Genomic DNA, 21,843 nt, shown 5'->3' with positions numbered 1-21,843 from the left:
DGGAGGTAATGTAAATTTCGATTATTTTCCTGGGATGAAGTTTGGTGCTGTTCAAAAGAGAGAAGAGGTGATACTAAAGTAAGACAAGTGTTGGAAGCAGTAGAATGGCCAAGTGCAGTGCTGCAGGTGGGGAGCACAGCTGGATACAGATGTTAGCAGTGTTACMTGGACAGGTGAGTCACTGTTGGCATGAATGGTGTGCAAGACATGGAGCAGTGTTAACAACAGCAAATCTACATCCAAAATACAGGGCACACCACCACTTAACAGGTAAATTCAATGTAAACAGGAACACAGAAGTGRTGCCTTAAAAGGCTAAAAAAGTGTCAGTCAGCCCCTGTTTGGGGGATTTATGCCCCTAAAGACAGGGAGTTACTAAAAGGCCGCAGGCTTTGCTGGGCCATTTTGCAGCCAGACACCTGCCTTCTCTGGGCCTGACAGGAGCAACACTGGCCAGCACTGGCTTGTGAAAAACAAGGGTGGGGATCCCATGGAGGGCCCCTGGGTGCGTGCACATGTGGGTGGGGAGATGCACACACACACACTTGCCTTGGAAACAGCAGTCATGGAGTTGTTTTATTTCATCACCTTTCTTGTACTGTTGAAGAACTCGTCAGTTCCATTTGTAGAAGAAATCACTGCTGAATTTGAGTCCTTGATCAAACAATTGAAATGTAGGCATGAAACATCAAAGCAGAGCAAGCTGTTGCTATGTCCCTGCAGTGTCCGGCTGTGCTGTGTGGCAGGCAGTGCGAGGGCAGCCCAGCGTGAGTGCTGCACCGGGAGATGCCAGGGTGGCTCCGGCCCCGGGAGCCGCGGCTACGGGAGGCAGGCAGCGTCCAGGTGCGGGCACACGGAGCAGGCTGCGGGCACAGCTGTGCGGCGCCTGTGGGAGCRCGGGCCAGGCCAGGGCTCGCGGGGCCCGGGGGCTGCAGCAGTGAAGGTAGCATGGCTTGGACACAGCTGCTCCCCAGCTTGCCTCAGGCACAAATCCAGAGATCCAACGTTGCTGGCTGTGCTGGGGGCCGAGGACACGCAGCCACTTCAGAGACAGCTGCACGCTGTGGCAGCTGCGCCAGGCTCCCAGCGAGGGACGGGGACAGCAGGTACGGATCGAGGGCCCCACAAACAGCCTCCATTAAGCCACGAGCGCTTTTGAAGGGCTCCCATCAAACAGAGCAAGTCCGCAGCAGGAGATTTCGGCTGCAGAGCCATGTGGTGTTTTCTGCACTAACAAGGTAATTTATAAATGATGCATTACCCCATGTCTGTGCTCCTAAGATAGACTTCCTTCCCTTTTTTTATTAAAGGGGCAAAGGAGACTGAGCCACAGCAGTTTGGGCTACTCTGATAAACCAGTTCAGTGTTCGAGGGTTTGTACTGAACTCCTTTTCTCAGGCGTCTGGGGCTGCCCAGGAACACAGCCTGGCACAGGGGCCCGGTTTTTGCTCKAAATCCGTCTTTGTTTTCCAACTCATAATTTAGCACCAAGAGGTGATCATCAGGGGTTTGGATTCTTTGAGCTTGTTGCAATGTCATAGTGGCTGAGACTCTGATCCTGTATGCATTTATGCACACAAATGTCTTAAGTCCACAAATAGCCGATGGCACTTGAAGTGAAGATTCTGCCCTATCAGGATGCAAACAGGTGTCARTGGTAAAGTCAAGACTGTACCTCATTCTAGAAGAACCAGAAGAGGAGAGAACCATAGGATTCTTCCAGCTTGTGCTTCAATGTACAAATTTGCCTTTCAAAAAGGAAGACACTTGTACTTTTAAGCCTATTAGCATTTACTTGCTTAAAATCTCTTTTCTAATAATGGCTGCAGAGTTAACACAAACATCTGTTTAAACTGTTACTTTGGAGCATCTCTGCATGATACTAAAGTAATACATTTTGCATGTGAAAGATGTGGATAGCGTTGCTCCCTCCTGAAGGACGCTCCTGGTCACTGGAGTCACAGCCTCGCCCTATAACCTGGGCTGCTCTAAGGAYGGGCAGGCTGGCTGCCAGGTGCCCATCCCGACTAGAGTGGCTCTCCCAGCAGCCGGGTTTGCTGGCAGTCAGTGGAAGCTGGAGGGATCATCTTGCTGAAGAGAGGATGTTGTACTGGTGTCAGGAGAAACAGGGATATTTTCTCAGCTTCGTAGGCAGCAGTTCTTGGCACTTCCTCCCTTGGTGCAGATGAGTCTGCTGCTCTCTTAAACGAGCCTCTGTGAGCACTGGTAGGAATGAGAGAGCAGGAACAAAGGGACCTGCTTGTTGGGTTCCAAGGCCGTGTGGCAGCGCAGGGGGACAGCCATGAATGCCATCTGAGAAAGAAATGCCAGTCCTGGGGGGAGCACGGATGTGCCACAGCTGTCTCACAGCTTYGCTGCCACCATATGAGCAGTTCAGCCTCCCAAGGTGAGCCAAAGGAAACCTTTCCATGGACAGACCAGGTAATCACCAAGTGTTTCACTGTGCAGGATTCCTAGGCAGCAAACACATTTGTTTTCCTCATCCTCACGACACCTTTCTCATGGAGTAAGCTGCAGCAGAGTGATGCACAGGCCTGTGCCCCTGCCCAGATTATTCCTCCCCTGTGAACTGGCGGCGCAGGGCAGCTGTCCGAGCGGCTGGCTGGGATTTGGGAATGGCCGCTGAGCTAATCTCCGGGCTTTGCGGATGAAGGAGGCAGCAGATAACAGGATTAAAGTTTCCTGACCCGGGGTTTTCACAGCCTGAGACGCGGGCGGAGGGGGAGACAGAATGACTTCTGTCATTAATCTTAATTGATTGCCAAGAGGTTTTTAATCTGGCTTATTAATTAGGAAGGTCCTTAACACACTGTCTACATATCAACATCAGATGCTCTTTTGGGACTTTGGGGACATATGGCCTATCTATATTTACATTCACACAATTTACACATACATACATCACTGTATGGGGAGCTGCTYGCATGGGTAGCGCACACGGAGAGCCAAGGAAGCGTTTGCATTCACGCACTCATCGGCAAAAGGAGATGGAAATGAAAAACCACATCGCACAAAGGTTATGTTCCCATACGATGAACACACATACCTCTGTTTATGCTGATACACATACTAGTCCAGATCAATTTTATGTGCCATTTATCTAGGTTAGCATTCAAATGGCAATCTTGGTTTGGCAGATTAAAGGGAGAGTATTCTTCAGTATTCTTCCACCTTTTAAAAGGTCCAGGCTTTGATTTCCCTGCCGTTTTGGAGGAGATTAGCACAAACACTTGATCTTGCAGATTTGGGTGATGTTGGAAATAACTGACCAGAGCTAGAGAGGCTCTGAGATGGGAGGTGGTGACAGAATGAGGTGATCAGAACTCGGCTGGGTTTTCTGTCACTTTACTGGGATCTGCTCCTCTAACCAACAGCAAAGGCATGTGAAAACACCTTGGAAAAGSTCTTTTTAGAAGGTGGGTTTCTGTCTCACCTGGCAGGTGTGGTGTCACCTGCCACAGCTGTGGCATCCTGAGCTCGTTCACTCACCCAGGGTGAGTTGTTATAAACCTGGGATAAATGGCAGCTATCCGAGTTCAGAGACCTTCCCCRACTGGAGGCTCTTCAGCCTGCAAGCAGTTGCACGTGTTAATCCTTTCGTGCACAACATTATCCAAAAGAAGGTAGGGGTAGGGAGCTGTTCCCCTACAGCTATTCAAAAGTTGGGAAAAGCTACAGCACACATGCTGCTAGATGTGACTGCTGCATAGGAGGCAGGCAGTGAGGAGATAGAGAAGGAAAGTGATCCAAAATTATATTTATTGCCTCCAGTCTTTTTACTGCATTCCCATAATTCAAAATTACTTCTCTGCTGAAATCAGTTTTTGCATGTTTAAGTCCATTCTCTAGTAAGGATCCATAAAGCATTAACAAAAACCCTTGAACACTTCAATTGTTTCCATTTTAAACTGGCCAAGTGTTCCACAGCCAGAATATTTCCTGACCATTGACCTTTGGGCTGGCTGTGTCACAGCCTCCTGTAAATTAAACACAGGCTCCAAGGAAGTTAATGCAACTGATTGTGACAATTACTGGTGCTGCTCCCTTCATGGAGCGTTTGTGAGTGCACACAAGTCTGTCCCTCTCAGTCGTTCTGAAAAGAGTTCTGGAACTTCAGGGAACTGGTGGGCAAATGCTAACTAGGATCAGCCACTGCAGTTCAGGTGGGCTCAGCCCCATCAGGCTCCAAGCTGTGCTGGACAGGTGACCAGGGAACAGGAGCAGTGTCCCTCTCCTGCAGCCTCAGGATGGCTGACACAACCCTCTGGCTGGATGTCAGCATTCCAAGGAGATGGGTGACAGCCTTCTGAGGGGATGGGTGACAGCCTTCCAAGGGGATGGGTGACAGCCTTCTGAGGACAGCGCTCCCCTGCTGCAGCTGTGGGTGCTCTGGGGCTCAGCACTGCTCCTTCCCAGGTAATGGTTGTCTCTCAGACACATTCCTGTCTGCAGTTTTCTCCGACAGCCTTGCCCTGTCTTTATTACTTAGACCAAGCAAGCTGCACACTGCAGTGTTAAACAGTGATCCAATGAAAAAGGAATAGATTTTCCTGGGAGTTCATTATCACATTTTTCCAATGAAACAACAGAAATTCTTTGCTACTCTGAAATAGAAGTTCCCTTTCTGGATGCAAACTGTGCCTRTCTGAGCAGAGGAGACATGAAGGTGCAAAGCACACAGGAACTCATAGCACATTTTTTATCTTTCTGTACCCAAGTAGATGGATAGTATTTTATGTTACAGTAAAACACAGAACCTGCTAAGATCTGGAAAGGTTGTAAAATGATGGACAGAATAAGCATATTATGATCCAAAAGAAAATGGATTATTTAAAGCTCAACATTGTGAGCAGAGCCTAAGGGCTCTGAGGATATTGTTCCACTCTGGGGAAGATGTTCCCAGCCCAGCCGAGCACCCTGACATTAGAGAATCCCCCAGAAACTCGATGTGTAGTGCCACTGGAGCTCCACTGCTCACCCAGGAGAGAGAGGGGATGTCTGGRGACACCTCTCATCCCAGGGCTGCTTCCCTGCGTCCCAGCACCGCCTCGCTGCCCTGCTCCCGGCTCTGTTTGCCCTCCTGGGGAGATCCGGGTGCCTGTTTTAAGCATGCAGTACCTCCCACAGTCCAGCCACAACCAGCTGCAGCCATTTGCTGTCATGCCTTCACTAAAACAGCAACTCTAGACGAAGGCTCCCCAGTGACATGGCCAGGGCAGTGGCAGGAATGCTGGGAACACCGCTCCCAACCCACCTGCTCCCACGTTGGAGCAGCTATCGGTCCCCTCTGGTGACATCGCTGTGCCCCAGCAGTTACAGGGCATCAGGACTAATCAACTCTGTGGGGCACTTTGTTTAGAGCAGCTCAGTGAGCTTTTTCCCTTTAATAACAACATTTACARCAGAAAGGCCTATGAAGGATTAGGAGAACATAATGGATATAACTTTTCCATTGGACCTCTGAAAGAACTCTTCCCCTTTCCCTAAATGTATATTTCCTATGCTGGTTGTAATTAAAGCCCTTTCTTTCCAAGCCAGCCACATACCCAGCTGGCACTCTGTGAATGCTCCGAGGCACGCTCAGGGCATGTTTGATGACAGTCTTTCCTGATTTATAAACCCATAAATGCTTTGCTTAGAGAAAGGAGAGTTATCTTAGGTTTTGGATCCAAGAGGTCAGGAGTRACGCAGTGTGCTCTGTCCCCCTGGGAGCAGGGAGGATGTGCCTTCCCATTGGACCATGCCCATATGTCCCTAAATGCAGAGCAGCAGGGCTCTCCCAAGGGTCAAGGGGAACTGAGGCACATGTGCTGAGGTGATTTGAACCCCAGGTAATGTAACATCCCGTGGCCCGAAGGGGGAAGGAGCGATGCCCCTGGTGAGCTCTGAGCACCAGCTGGAAGCAGAGGGCCACCAGTCCAGGCAAAGGGGTTCACAGTGCATTTCCAGGGGATGACAGTGGGAGTGTTAAACTTTAAAAACAGTGACAAGAGCCCTTGGTGCCAAAGAAGTACAACATAAAAGAGGTTTTCCCCCATCAAATACATCCTTCCTTGTTGCGGAGCTTAAAGCACAGAGATTTTACCCCATACACAGACAAAAGCAAGCCAAGTCAGATCTGAATGCCAGCCTACAATGATCTACACAAAGGCACCTGGCATTTATCAGAGATGTGCACTGCTTGGTTAGAAACTCAAGGAATGAAGGGCTTGGTTTTTAAGATGGGTGTGAAGAGTAGTTTTGTTAATGATTGCTTCACCTACTGTGTTAGGGCCGAGCCGTGTGCCCTGTGTCATGTGGCACCACCTGTCAGCCAGGAGAAACACTGAAACTTCTGATCCCCTGGTTTGACCAGTGCATGCTCAGGGACAGCACTTTCCGTGCTTTTGTCAAAGGCTGCTGTCACTGGAAACAGTCTGGAAAGGCCAGTTTGGTGGTAATGAGATGGCTGGGAGAAGGGAACTCSGGGACAGTGGTGGGAAACSGTGCTCTGGGCTTGCTGCCACTCCYGGATCGGGGTCTGTCCCTCACCTGTGACTCACGGTCCAAGCACCTGCAGAGCCCTCAGAGCCGGTGGTTGGGCACCTTCCCGAGCACCCTGCTCCTGCACAGCCTGTGTGTGCAGGAYGGGGAGCAGCAGGAGATGTGCCTGTTCAGGAGATGACACCACCAGAGCATGCGCACCAGGGTGACCCGACCTGCTGACACCTGCAGTGCAGTGGTGCTGCCTGGTGTGAGAGGAAGGCCTGGGCTTCCTTTGGCACCGCAGCTACAGGTCTGTCTGTATGCATGGTGTAAATTCGGTCACATGCACCCCAGCTTCTGAGGCTGTTATTTTCAGATCTGCTACTCAGATCTATTTTAAGGGCTCTTCCCACTGCAAGTCTGTGAAGAGCATTAGAGCTTTATAAAGCGCTGCTTTGGGAAGCTATTATCAGTAGGTATTAATTATTGAACACTATACCTTCTGGAAAAGTTGTTTCATCACTGGAAAGTGACCTTGCTAGAAGAGGCAGAGGGAAAGAGAGGCGTATGGTGCCTCCTGAGAGCAAGTGGAGTGATGCGTGGCAAGAGAAGACACTAAAGATTTATTGTCTGTGGCAAAAGAAACACAGATCTCTGCTTGTGCAGTAAGTGTTTTTGACATCATATGCCATAAAAAGTGACTGGATGCTGTAGTTAAAAAGTGTTCCACTGAAGGGAAATAATAGACATTTTCACAGTGCTGTGTCTATTAAGCGTCCAACTGCGTGGCTGTGCAGCTGAGCTGGCCCTGAGAACTCCAGGGTCAGAGTTCAGGCAGTTCTCAGTTGAAGGCAGCTGGACAGTCCCSAGAGAGAGGACACTGAGAATTCATCTGTCTTGAAAGAAGATCCCTTTTGACCCTGGCTGGTACAGGTTCTTACTGCCTGACATCACACCACTGGACAAGTCCAACATCACTGTTTGGAAGCCCTGCATGGAAATTTCATTTATTAACTTGGCCCCAGCCTTTTCCTTGGAATTTCTCTTTTTTTGTAGCCGTTAGTGCAGCACTGCGCTTGTCTCCTTGTACACTGCTGGTTAGAGTTCTCCCGTTGCTTCTATGGTTTAAAAAACCCAAGAGAAACAGGGGTTCAGTTTAAAGTAGAAACTGGGGAGAAGCCAGTACAGCCTCCCCTCTCACCTGTGGCTGCCTCTGCCAGGCTGGAGAGTGAGGTGTGACCAGTGAGCTCCTCCTGCCCACGTGGGGGTGGCAGCGACAGAGGGGACAGGCCACAGTGCGGGTGTGTGACCCTCACCCAGCTGGGAATGACAGGGTACAGGCCACAGCACGATGCATTATTTCTGCCTCTTTCTGCTGTGGGTTCCTTTTCTTCCTTTCAACAAGGCAAAGAGGGGAATACCCAGTCCAGCAGTATCCATGGTTCAGGTGACAGTGTATGACTGAAAATGCAGTGGAGCTAATTAATTCCAAAGGAAAGTACAGTTTAAGAACAGTTTTGTCACTGTCCAGGGATAGCATTTTCCATATGGGAGTATTGTCAGTGCCACGATCCATGTGGGGCCAGACTGTTGAGCCTTGCTCGCAGCAGCTGGGCTCACGTGAGAGGAGCAGTGTGTGACCTGGCAGCTTAGGCCGGGCAGTGGGGAAGCAGCTTTAGCCTCTGCTGTTCCCTGCACAGGTGAGGTGCCAGCGTTGGCTTCATTTCTGTTTACCTGTGCCAAAAATTTTCAACCTGGACCTCAACACCWGGCTGAGGACAGCTGAGGGAGGAGCCCACTTCCCAGTGAGGAAAAATGAACKGCACTTTCCTGTGCCTGTTCAACATCCTATGATGCATTTTCTTTATTCTTAGTCTTGTAAAGCCAGCAGTCCCTTCTCCTTGGTAATGTGCTGGTAATTCCTTTGAGGGAATTTGAAGGAATTCCTCATCTGGAATTGAAAACTTATGCTAAAAGTCTGAGAGTAAGASTTGCTGGGGAGAACTTACTGGCCAAGGAGCGAAGATACATTCCAACATTATAAAAATCATATAACTGCTAAAATTACTGCAGTTTTTAGCTTTAAAATGCATGTAGTTTGTACAGTCAGAGGTACTACTCAAAGGAACTTTGTCTGCATCAGGGGATCTTAATTAGGTTTATTTTACGAATACAATAAAAGCAGGATTTCTCCAGGGATTCAGGAGGAGAGACTGCCTTGGCCCTCATTTCTATCCATTTTCACTCTACCTGCCATCGTCAGGCCATCAGCTGAGAGGAGTTTGTATTMCATTCTTGTGCTCACCAGCAATACTAAAGCCTAAGGAAAGCCAATATTTTGTCTAGGAAAAATACAAAGTTCCACATTTTTTTGCAATTTCTCATCTATGCTTCCAAAGAACGGGTCGATGTCCCAAAATCCCACCCAAAAATCCAACAGTTGTGGTTCTTGTTAGCATCGGAATTGGGAATTGTACCTATATTAGGGAAAGCCRGTTTTGCTGCACTTTGGTCCAGTGTAGGTGCAAACACAGGGTTATTACCTGGGTTAGAGACACACCTGCGCTTGTAAGCTCTTGCATCCCTGTCTCCTCAGGATTCCTCAGCATTTGTCACCATCTCTGTGACAGAGGAGGAACAGGCACTCTATTTTCTGATTGTCACTACCAAGTCTGCAGTGATTTATTCCTATAGGCTCTAACTGAATTAAAATCTTAATTAAGCTATGCCACTTTTTTCCCTCATTTTAATTAGGTATAGCCAGATCACTTGTCTGGGGGAAGTAGAAAGAAAAAGATAAAGAACAGCAGCACTTATTATTGCCCAGCAGCTGTAGTAGCAAAGCCATGGTGAGAACGTCCTCCCAAAGATGTACCACAGGGCAGGACAGGTAACACAGCACAGACAGTCCCGTGGTACAGGAAAGCTCAGGCTTGCACAGGAATACTTTCCTTGAGTGTTTCCTGGTGTCATTTCACACCCAGCTTCTACAGGCCTCGCTTTAGTAACACACCAGGAAATGACCCATTACAGCAGGGAGTTTTTGGTGCAGTCACACGAAAACCCTCTGAGACCATCAAGTCTGGCCGCTCCCCGAGCACTGCCAAGGCCGCCAATGCCCCACGTCCCCAGATGCCACATCCACAGGCCTTTGAACACTTCATGGAGAAGAATCACTTCTCCCATGGAGAAGAATCACTTGCCCATCCTGCTTGTGTCCCACCCACAGCAGACCTTACACAGATCRTGGGCTCTGCCTTGAGCAAATAAGAGGTTCGTTCTAAGCTCTCCTAAGCTACCAAATGCTGCCATCAGTGATGCATAAATCCCTCACTTAGCAGCGAAGGGATTTTCGTGTGCTCCTCTCTCAGTGTTACTCGTTCCTGTCTCCCCAGCCAACCTCCCCAAAGGCTGCAGCTTTGCACAAGCGCAGCTGGCTCTTTGTGGGAAGCCCTGGTTGAGTTTGCATGCTCCCTACAGGGTGGAAGGCTTTTTTYGCACACACTGGTCCCTGGGACCTGTGGCAGGGAAGTGGCCATTCCACCAGTTGCCTGGTCTGCAGGGGAATGCACTTCCACAAGYGAAGCTGCTGCAGCAGGGCTGGGGCTCAGGCTTCCCGAGGGCTTCACGGGTGGGGAGCATCCCAGGGGGACCTGGAGGCTCTCAGTGCTCCTCTGAAACTCCCGCTCAACATTTGCATGTTGACATGTTCTACTTAAGGGCCCTTTTGGCATCTCTGGCATTAATTCATAATGCTGTGGTAGTAGGGCTGCAGCACTGCATGAACAGCCTCTACTTTAGAAAGACTTTGCTTTGGAATTAGACTGGATTGAGTGCAGACTGACCACATTCCAGCTGCTCCTGCTGGGATTTGGTTTGTTGGATTTTGGTTTGTTGAATTTTGAATTTTTTTTTCTGTTTGTTTGGCTAGATTTTACAAATGCATTTCCTAACTCTATTTTTCAGTATCTCTACATTTCACATGTTCTAATGGAGTGTTACATGACACTCTTGGATTTTGTGCACCTTTCTGTGTGAATTGAGCTCCAGGATTAGTCCAGGAAAAAACGGCTTGAATTTGTATACTTGTTTGGCAGATGTAATTCACAGACTCTGAAACTTCCCCTGATTCTTGCAAAGGTGTAATTAGAACCAGGGGGTTTTACACAAGCAAAGCGGGGCTTAAAAGGGCCATTTATGTCAGTAAGGCCTTGCATGGGCAAAGGAGAGACCAGCTGGATAAAATTTTATTACAGCTGGTAMAAGGCCCCTTACAACATGCCTGGGTCATTTAAAAATTTTAGAAATCATTTAGCTTCAATCAGCCCTTCACTAACTGCAGTTAAATGCATGTAAGCCATTTGAGGACAGTTCACAAAGCTGTTTTTACTCATTTAACTACACCTGTTTGAAAATACAATTTGAAATACACAACTAATTACAATAATTGAACCTATGTTTCATTTATGCCATTTTTATTTAGAAGTTTCTAATTGCCTGTGCAGGCTTTGGTTCTGCTACGCTTTCAGCTGCAAAGACCTGACATCCTGATCAGTGAAAGGACGTAGAAAAGGCACTGATGTACCCATGTTATAATTAAAATCAGGCTTCAGTCCGTGTGTGGCTGCAGCTTCGGAAGGCAATTGTGCACACCTCATTGCTTTTTACTTCTGAATGCTGCTGTGGTAATTTACCAGGTAATTCCAGAGACAAGGTCTAAATTACCAGTGATTTCATAAAGTTGAACATACCCGTACCTAGCGGGAGGATGCTGGGCCATCTCGCCTCCCAGWCAGTGAGTCCAACAGTCCTGGAAAAGTCGCAGACCTGAGGGGAGCAGGGTCCTGGGCAGCCCCCGGCTCAGTTCCATGTACAGCAAACACGGCCTTGCCACGGCAACCACGACTCAATTCGGTTTTGTAATAGCTGYGACAAACCCTGCCACCTTTTCCAAATTCACCATCTATCACGGCATTCCGACACCTTAACTGCATTTAACCGAGCCATTTCCCAGCTCTCACACAGGGATTTTTGTGGGGGCCCTTTCTTTCCTTTGACCAATCTGATCGCTGAGGCAGCTTGAAACTCTCTAGGTGGGATAATTCGAATGTTTTTCTAATGCCTCAGTACTCTGGTCTACTCCTGCTGCTGTTGTTCGCAGGTGTCTCCTCAGGCAGGAGGCGGGGGGCAGCTCAGAGCAAAGCTCCCAGTGACAGTGCAGAGGCTGCGCTGTGCTCACGCAGCTGCCAGGGCCCTCTGCAGAGTGCACAGCTCCTTTGGAAGATGTCACAGTGCCCTTCCTCACGGCCCAGTGCAGCCAGGGCTCAGGGTGGCCTCTGGGAGCGGCCCCCAGCTCTGGCAATGGCCCTGAGCACAGTGTTGCTGGCAGTGCCGCTCCCCGGCCCCAGCCCGGAGCCCAGGCTGGGCAGATACGACACAGCGGGAACTGCATTCCTTGCTGTTTCAGCACTGCGGCTGGATTCCCATCCTGGCCTGGCCCTGCGCTGTGCCCAGGTGTGTGCCCACCCCAGCCAAGCCATCTGCACTTGCACACCCAGGAGCAACTCCGGGTCAGCCCATCCTGGAGGGGAGGGAGCAGGGCTGGSGGGTGCTGGGCAGGGATCTMCACACCCAGTGCACGCTGCTCCTTTTCCTTTTGCACCAGCACAGCTCTTCAGGACAGGCCAGTTCAAGTGTTACCCAAATACTCAAGGCTAATTCCTTAATTAAGGAGAGGGGCTTCCTTCCTTAATTCCAAAACTGACAACTCCATCACCATCTCAACCAGGCTGTGTACAGCTCTAAGCTCTGGCCAGCCTTATCCCTGCCTTAATGAGAACCACATGTTCCCTCTATCCACAGCTCCTCTGAGTTATCTCCCATTCTGAGACTGCCCTCCAGGGTGCTTCCCCCCGCCTGGTAAAAAACTACAGAAACCCAGAAGCTTTGAATAATGAAGCAAACATATTTTTGTGATGTGGGCAATTTTTTTTCAGTCTGCTGCTAGTTTTTAAATATAAAGAATAGCATATGTTTAACACAGAACATATGGAAAGAAAGAAAAAGCAAATTTTAAATTCCAAATATCGTGTTCTTAATGTAAAAGACGCCACAGTGTGAAAGTGGGTCATTCAGAACAGAATCAGAAAGATGTACTTCTTCTATATAAATATTGATAAACCTAGTTACAAGAAGGAGGGTTCCCTCACTCTGGGCAGTGTCCAGGCATGCACACAGGTGAGTCCTCTTTGAAGAGGAAGGTGTTACTCCCCAGCCTTGTCAGGAAGGGTGTTCAGCTTGCGAGGCTGCTTGGCACCCCTGCCAGGAGCTCATGTGCTCCTTCGCTGATCTAAGGCTAAGGCACCTTATTTTTCTGGATAGAGTGACACTCCRTTTATTTAATTAATTTCTAAGCCAGATAATTAATTTCTAAATTCTTACCAGATAGTTATATTCAGTGTAAGAACTCTTGCATTTGTATTTCTATCTGCTCTCGTACTTTGTACCTGCCTGTGTAGGACAGATCAATCCAAGCTTTCAGCTGAGGTGCATGATCTCTCACGTGCCCAGACTCCAACCCCATGGACCTGGGAGCTGAGAGTTCAGCTCCTGGCACGGAACTGCAGCCAACACTCCCCTGTACCGTTACTGATGAGGAGAATTCCTGAGGGGCTGTTTCACACATGAGGGTTTTTTACCAGCAGAGACACTGAACGGGGATCAAATGGATAAACCAGCCCCGCCACCCCTGCACTCCCTCCTGCCCCCAGTGCTCACAGAACCACGAACCGCTTGAGCCCAGCCCTGCCCTGATGGAAACACAGTGCACTGCCAAGCCCAGCAGTGTCCCCAGAACTCAGCAGATTCTTTTTGCAAGTCCTGGCACTGTCTCTCCTTCAGAACACAAGGTTGGGGAGAACTGGTTTGAATGCCACAATAGGTATTTAGTTCTSTCTTATTTAGACAGAAAGCCCCAGAAATGACTCAGCAGTAGCAGGGAAAGACCCCAGTGCAGGTCTGTGCTCCCCCAAGCCACCAGAGCCAACAGCACACAGGAGGCTCCAGGTGCCATCCTTACTGACTCTTCCTCCTTCCCCCCTTTCTCTTACCTCTCCTTTTGTGTGCAGCCCCGGATAACTGCCAGTCACTTGGCCGGGCTGGCTCACAGAAGATGCAGCAGGCACAGATGGCACTAATGCATAAATGTCATCTAGTGAAGGGATGCCAGCACCAACCCCCAACAGGTTCCAAGGAACTGCACTGCACTTACAAGGATGCGGGGACTGGTAAGGTGAAAGCTGAGATTTGCAAGAGCTCACTGTTCCCAAATCAACAATGGAACCCTACAGCAAACGAGCAGATTTCTTTATTAATTTAGAAAATGCACTTAATGCCACCATCTCTGGGTTTATGTGTAACAAAACCCCTCCAAAGCCCTCACTCATACAGATTATACTGAGCGAAGGACAAAACTGAAAAAGGCATAGGTGGAAACTGAAAACYGGAACAAACTCAGCATTCCCATGGTTTTTTGGGGGAGCTCCTGAGAGGAAACATAAGCAGCACACAGGAGTTGGGAGTCAGGGGATCTGGACAGGGTATAGCAGCAACGGAGTAAATCCCATAAATACTGTGTCCCTCCTCAGCACTCAGAGCATGCAAACACCCCACCAAATTCCTTTTTCCAGTACTTGCTGGTAATGGTGTTTCCACAGGACACACCTTCTGTCTGCTGGAGAACTGGGGCATCTCCATAGGCATGTCTATAGCAGTGACTTCTAGTGAGGAAAAACATCTCAGGGAACAAAGCCTCCACCCCCAGGCCCCACTCCCAAGGCAGGAAGAGGGGACAGCCCAGTGCACCCATCCTGGGGGCTGCCAACACTGTGTGTGACGGGCCAGCTGGGGGGCCCAGAAAGAGCCCCTGACAGACCTAACACTGTCACTGCGCAGTCCAGGGACCCCTCACATCCCARTGCCATGAGCCTTATGCAGCTGCCTTTAAAGAAACTATTCCCAATTTTCAATAAGGCACACAGGAGCAGAGCCTAAAAATTACCAGAGCTAGTAATTGTTMGTGACACTGGCACCTGCAGGGGTGCAAATGCCTTGGCAGCACAAAATCAGGGAATGCTGCTGGGGGTGGCATGCACAGGGATCTGAGTTTGGATCTGCATTCCAACCAAAGCCTAACAATGTGCTGGGGATTTTGTCTGCGAGGAGAGTTCACTCTTGTAGTACCAGGGAAGCCAAGGTGGCTGAAGGGTGGGGAGCAGCCTGGCACCCACATCCTTCCTGGCCCAGCGCTCGSTGTCAGCAGCACTGAATTGTCACCAGGCTGCAGGGCTGGGACAGCTCGGTCACAGTGGCATCTAAAGGGCTGCCATGTGCAGGTGTGTRTGCAGAGCGAGGGTGCTGCTGGGCTCTCCCTTCCTGCCTGCAGAACCAGAGCCAAAGCCAGAGTCAGCCAAATGAGCAACCCCAGGGAGCTGCACCCTCCTGCCACAGCCTTGCTCATCTTCCTCCAAAGAGCCCCCACTGAAACCCTGCCTACTGCTTCAGACAAACTGACATCTTCCCACAGAATTTCTACAGTGGATCTTTTGGTCATAGTAGTTGTATGATAACTAGTTTAAAGTGTCCTGTATACCACAGAACTGGGCTGCCTTTTCTCCCTAAAAGCCATTGCAGCAAGCCAGTCAGATGCTGCACAACCCATGGGCCAGGATTTTGGGGTGGGGTCCGAATGCTGTGCCACTGCTCCGTTATGGGCTCAGAACAYAATCCCGACTGACTTACGCACCTACAGTCGTAGAGAACCTGGACCTGACATCTCTGAGCCATGTGAGAAAGAGTGTCTATCCAGAAAGGCCCAGGTGAGAGATGATCAGTATTCCTAAAGGAAAGGGATTTTAGGAGAGGCCTGAGTTGAGGTCATGATAGAGRAGATGTGGAGTTTGACGAGAATGGGTCTTCTTACAGTTCTGGTTCATCTGTTGCTATGCCTGATTTCAGAGATGGATAAATTGCATTCTTCTTACAGTGGTTGCACAGAGGGGACAAAGGAAGAACAATGGAAATGTTTAAATTATGCTTTAGAGGTGCCAACCCTAGGAACTCCCTATTTCTGATACTCTTTGTCCTTACAGACAAAAAGGCCCCAAAGCACCAGAATTTGCTAGTTTATGGTGTTAGTGGGCTGATTCTTGATTCTACAAGAATTGAAGTGTGATGCCTCTATAGTAGCAGATTATCTTTTCTTCCTGAAAAAGATGTAGAGAACTTAAAAGGTTGTTTAGGATGCTGACATGAGGAAACGTTTGGCAATGGAGATCAGGCCCACTGTCAGTCTGTCTAGAGAGCCCCCCCCCCCCCCAATAACATAAATGGGATCCCCATTCACAGCAAGGATTCATCCCAGAAGATTCTGGAGGAGCTCAAAGAGCTGAGAGATGTGTCAAGAAAACCTCTCTCCTGTTCTTCCCTGCCCGCGGCAGTGCTGCACGTGTGGCTCTCAGAGCTTCAGCCAGAAGCAAGAAGCACAATCTGACCCCGCAGTGTCCTGTGGCAGGAGAAGGAGCTGTCCCAGCGACAGCTCTGTCCGACACTGCRGAGATGGCAGGAGCTGTGTCCTGGTTTTGCAGCACGCGAGTGAGCGGCTGAGTGTCCATGCTGGGCAAGGTRTGCGCTGGGCCGGCGCCAGGACACGGAGCACCTTCCCTCTGGCACTGCCACGGCCTCTGTCTGCCTTCCAAGGACTGAGGAGTGCTGAAGGAGAAGAGCCCTCCATTGGCAGGTGCCCGCAATGGAACTGAGAGCATGTCCTTCAGCAAAGGGGTCAGACCTTGCCAGGCCAGAGGGGTACTTCCAGGGAGGCAGCAGTGCTRGGAGTAAGGCAGGCTCAGCGCCAAGGGCCAAGGCCCTTGTTCCAAAGGATCTGTGCTGGAAAAGCAGGGATTCTCCAAGCCATGTCCACATCCTTTCCTTTTGCATAAGCAATGCTTGCCTTGCACGAGGAAAACAACAAACTCCTGCCCTCTAGAGACAGAAGACCTCCAGCTCTGCTGAATAAAATATTTKCCACAACCTCCTTTTGAAGCAGATGCTACAAATGCAGCCAGTTTTATCCTCCCCCGAGGCCCACCGGCCAGCTCAGCAGCTCGGCACTCCCTCCTCCCAGCCCTGGAAGGCCGGCTCACAGGAGAGGCAGCTTGTCAGAACCACTCTCAGTCAAGGCAGGAGTTTATTTGGAGAACTGCTGAATAAAGCAGTCATGGAAAACTTGGCAAAAGAAAGAAATCCCTCCCTTCTTTACTACCCAAACACATCAGGGCAGGACGGCCAATGCTGACACCAGCCGAGCACTGGCTCCTGCCCGCTCRCTGGCTGTCCAGAGCCTTGTGCCACCACCATTCTGCCCTGCCCACAACGGGGTGCAGGGCACCGGGACACAGCTGGAGTGCAGGTGGCACTCCCTGGGTGCCACAGAGCACAGGGAGCTGCAGAGCCCCTGCACYGGGGTCCCACGGGATACACCCCTGGTGACACACACCCCTAAGAYGGAGAAACTGTGCCAACTTGTCCATGTGCCCAGTTGCCAAATAAACGCTGCTAGTGAGTAAAAAGCTGCTCTAGTGGTGTTTCCTCAAAGCTGCCAGCACACTAAAGATACCTCGGCAAACATCCTCGACTCCCAGGGCAGCAGCAGGTAGATGCAGTTCCATCCGCACAGAGGGTACGAAGTGGGTATGAGCCAACCTGGGTGCCAACAGCAGCATTTCACACACATACACCTGCCCTGCCCTCCTCAGTGTTTGCTCCAAACACACTGTCTAAATCACAGGCACTGAAAAAAAAAAAAAAAATCTTAAAACCCAGCATCTTTGGGACTTCTCCCTGGCAGGTTTGGTTTGTCAGTGCTCCAAAATACAGCATTTCTCAGGTGCAAAAGGAATTACCTTTTAAAACAACTTAGTCCTGTCTTCCTGCCCTTTACTGCCATAGCTAAAGCAGGTCCAAGGGATGAAAGGTGGCTGTGAGGTACCTGTAACTGTGCTGGCATCTTCCCCTCACAGCAGCCTRTATGTGGGTTCCTCTGTGAAACCAAGTTGCTGGACCCCAGACCCCGTGACCTTTGGAGGCTGACCTCCAGGACTGTGGGGTTGCTGGCAAAGATCGAGAGGTTCATGCACATACGCCTAGGAGGTTACATTACATAAATCTGAGGAAAATACAAAAATTAATACGCCTTTCCACTGAAGCTGCTCGCAAAAWTTGTTAAAGTGTAAAACCAAATTCTTGTTAGGGCCCAAACAGCACCATTCACTTGTAGTTGCTTTCTCTTCATAATGTTGCTGTTACTTTAGGAAGCCTTTGAGCCCACCCTGCAGTCTTCTTGGAGCTCAGAGCTCACCTCAGCTCTGTCAGGGGTGTTTCAGCCAGCAATTCAGGAATTCCAGGGAAAAGTTGCCTCAGGCAGTCCCACGAAAGATCCTCGTGCCTGCAGCAGTAACACCGGAGCACTCCTTGAAGGAATTACTGCTGATGAATTATGTGACAAATGGTCCTAGCAGCAGCAGGTAGTGCTGTGAGGCAGCTCTCCAGGGGTTAAAGCCCAACTCTCACAGCAGGGCTCAGGGGTACCTGCAGAATGACAGTGTGTGGGCTCTGCCACAGCTGAGAGGGGAAACCAGCAATGGATTTGCCKGACATCAGACAGATGTGCTGGGGGCAGCACGCCTGGGCAGAGCAGAGGTCTGGGTGCACAGAGCCTGGCAGCACAGCASTGGGCTCGGGGTCAGCAGCGTAGAAGGCCGGTTTCAAATGCCCACAATGCCCTGAGCTTCCTGGGACTCTGGGATGAGGGATTAATGCATTGTGGGGGACAAAGAGCGAGTGGGAGTGAGATGCCAGCTCCACTCCTGAGGACTGTTCAGAGCTGCACAGGATGGGTAGGTTAGCAGCCCTTCTTTGCAGTAAAGAGCTATTTTAAAAGAAAATATAAACTTCCCTTCAGCTGTGCACTTGTCAGTGGGTATTAATGGGGTGAGTGTTGTAACTGAAATACATCCCAGGTGGCAGAGCCAGGGAAGGACCGGTCTGATTTAATGCCAGGGGAATTGTAATGCCCAGGAGATGGGCAAGGTGACACAGGTAATGCTGCTTCTGCCCTCCGGCACAGGGAGGCTGCTGAGGGCCCTATCGGCCAGCGGGATTAWGCCGTGCACAGGCACTCTGGTTCCACTCCCACTGCCCAGGGGAAGTGCCAGCTTTAATTCAGCATGGAAACAGGACTCTGAAGCAGGTGCTACCAGGCACTGGCACCTCAGTGCCCAGTTTGAATCTCTCCCAGCTTTACCTTTTATTGTCACCATTGAACACAGGTGTCCAGGCACATTCATTATCCCAGTGAGYGGCAGACAGGGACGTAATGATTCTGAAGAGGGATCTGGAAATCAGGATAGGGCCCATTTCTGTGCATTAGCAAAGAGCAAAAGATGTGCACAGTCCTGTTCATAACTGCAAGGGCTACAGGGAAGAACCCACTGTCCTCAACTTTGACCCTTACAGAAAGGCAAAATGCAGGGTAGGCCACACAGTGAGTGTGACAAGAAACAGAATTAGGTAAGGCAGGTTCTTGCCTGCTGACCCAGAGTGCAGCAGCAGCCTGGGCAGGCTGCCCTGGGTGGCTGTCAGGAACAGACTGCTCCCCAGGAACACAGGCTGGGCTTGCAGGGATGACCCCATGGGGGATGAAAGATGCTCTGTGAGGACAGGACAACAGAAATGACAGTGTTCAATACTTATGTCTCGGGAGGGACACTGTTCTGAGGGCCTCTCCTTCCTCACGGCTCTGCAGGCACCGATCACAGAGTGCAGCATCAATACCAAATCCCAAGATGGCATGTGCTCTTCATGGGACACTGCAGCTGAGGTAGGAGCACACGAGTATCTGCAATGGCAGTGCGCTTCTCAGTCCTCCAAGGCCAGGAGAAGCCAAGCTTTTAGGACACTGGATATCACATGGGGCAACAACTGTCCTGGCAGAGCAGCACTGCCAAGTGCTCCTCTGGGAAAGGCAGTTGTTCTTGGTGCTAAGGCAGATGTTGAACACATCAGCAGTGCCCAGGGAAACGTTTCCCATGGATAGCTACTTGGCATGCTAAAGGCATCCGGTCACATGCAAGGACAAGCACCTGAGACCAGGCAGAGCAGCTCAGCCTGGAGGCTCAGTGTGGTCACATCCCATCCCMGATCCAGACTGCTTCACCTGCCCTTCCTGAGTTCCTGATGAAGATTCAGGGGGCTCTAGAGGAGCCCTTGCCATGTTCTCCTGCCCCTGCTGGAGCTCAGAATTCCACTGAATCATGGGACAGCAGCAGTTCCCACACACAGACATCAAAAAGTGCTTGTCATATCTGGCTCGCCACCATCAATGGCCAAGCTCCAGGCTAACAGTGGACACTATCCCAGAGGGATCTCTCCTCCTGCCCTGCCTCCAGCACTGCCCACAGAGCTGTGTGGGCTTCGAGAGGGACATGCAGMTGCTCCTGCAGGCACCTCTTGGTGCCAGGTGAGGCCCCAGCCTGGGCTTTGGTGCGAGCACCCACTCACTGAGATGCCGTGCCCTATGAGAATTTCCACCTTGCCCTGTAGCTTAGACTCATTAAGAAATTCAACAATTAAAGATAAGTCTTTGATGTAATATAAAAGAATTCCTTCTTAGGTAAACACCTCTTGCCATAGATCTCTTTCCTCTTTTTTGGTGCTGTTAAACACCTGCCACATTCTTCCCCTGCAGTACCTGCGGTGCATCTGCAAGCATGACGGGTGGGTTTTTTCCTGTTGGATCTGGTGCATGGAGACGGGTCCCATGTTCCCTACAAAGATTGCAGAATGCATGCATAACTCATTTTTAATTACTCTAGTGCTAAACCACTAATTTAGTGCAATTTCATACTGACTACATGTTGGTATTRTTAAGGTTTATGAGCCAGTGATTTACAAGGCATGGTACGTCAGAATTCAAATTGGTTGGATTGACGGTTTAATTGAGCACAGGGACACAAGTGTAACAGTAACCCCCCACACTGGGGTATCCTGGCAATGCCACCAGGATGGGAATGCATGGGTGGAATTGGTTGCATGGAAYGTATGTGTTTTCATTGGGAAGGCCAAAACCACACTGGTGAGACTAATATTCAGTAAATAGTGCTTCTACTTAAGTAAATAGTTCTTTCTCTAAAGGTCAGACTAATCAGAAGAAAAATGTACAATTCTGTTTCTAAAAGCTGCTCTCACTGATGACACAGATATCGCTGCATGGGAGGTTTTAGATGCCTTTCGAGGAAGGACTTACATCAGTCTACAGATTTTTCTCCACACCAGTTAGCAGGAGACAGTGCTGTTGGTCACAGCACTGAGTTTCTAGTAGTGAAAATCTGCAGCTCATATTGAGCTGAAGTCATGAACCCCTAACAAGTGAACATCAGCCTTTTATTTTCTGCCTGCCTCAGTTTGCCCATCTAGAATGCAAATAGCTGAATTTCCCACTTAACCTGGCAGCCTATTTGTTATTGCCTGTTACTGTCTGATGCTGACAGTGTTTGGAGAGCTGATATTTCTTAGGGCTTTGAGATTACATTTTCCCTATCAGTGACACAGGCAGGAGACTGCCTGACCACACCACTTCTTTTTCTCCTCCTTTCTCCTTGAGTCATGGAATAAGAAAGTTGGGGACAGAGATGTGGGAGATGCATGGGGGACCAGAATAAGCATTGCTTATTTAAGGTTCTCCTCTTTCCCTGATCTGCCTGTAACCACTCACCCTGGCACGAAAAGCCATGTGGATGTGCCACCTGGGGACATGGTAGTGGCCTTGGCAGTGCTGGGGGAATGGTTGGACTGAGTGATCTTAAAACTTTTCCAGCCTAAAGGATTCCATGATTAATCTCTCTGTATCTCCTCTACCTTTATAATACAGATGGTGGCAGTCCCTGTCCCCACCTTTTCACCAGTTGTTTATTTCTTAAACAGCTGACAGAAAGAGAAGTGAAACATTAGGAAACCCCCTGATGARAACACTGCCCCTTCTCATGCCAGCCGAGATCTGCTTGAGTCATGCCAGATAACTACGCTATCACCCTCCTTGATACTCAGAAAAACCAGAGATCAAATGAAATGAATGATAGGAATAAGAAATCCAGCCCAAAATTCATTTGGCAATTTCATAATCTCCCAGGTTTGAGCAGAAAGCAGTAATTTCCCCCCGGCAGTGCATCTCTTTCAGCAGAAATAAGGATTCAGTGCACAAGTTGTGCTGCCTGCTCCAAACCCAGCTGTTCATGTGGCACCATC

General features: G+C 49.7%; 1 protein-coding gene across 1 annotated transcript in view; it reads left to right on the top strand.

The window, feature by feature from the left end:
• Positions 1-21,843, top strand: part of ANTXR2 (ANTXR cell adhesion molecule 2) — a 76,868-nt gene that overhangs the window by 52,426 nt on the left and 2,599 nt on the right. The gene's annotated exons all lie outside the window — the stretch shown is intronic.

This window comes from Malurus melanocephalus, unplaced genomic scaffold, assembly GCF_030028575.1.
Source record: "Malurus melanocephalus ecotype Western Australia unplaced genomic scaffold, MMel_1.1 scaffold_571, whole genome shotgun sequence".
In the NCBI taxonomy this organism is placed as follows: Eukaryota; Metazoa; Chordata; class Aves; order Passeriformes; family Maluridae; genus Malurus; species Malurus melanocephalus.
Note: the sequence above shows the minus strand (reverse complement) of the source record. Positions and strands in the feature narration are given on the sequence as shown.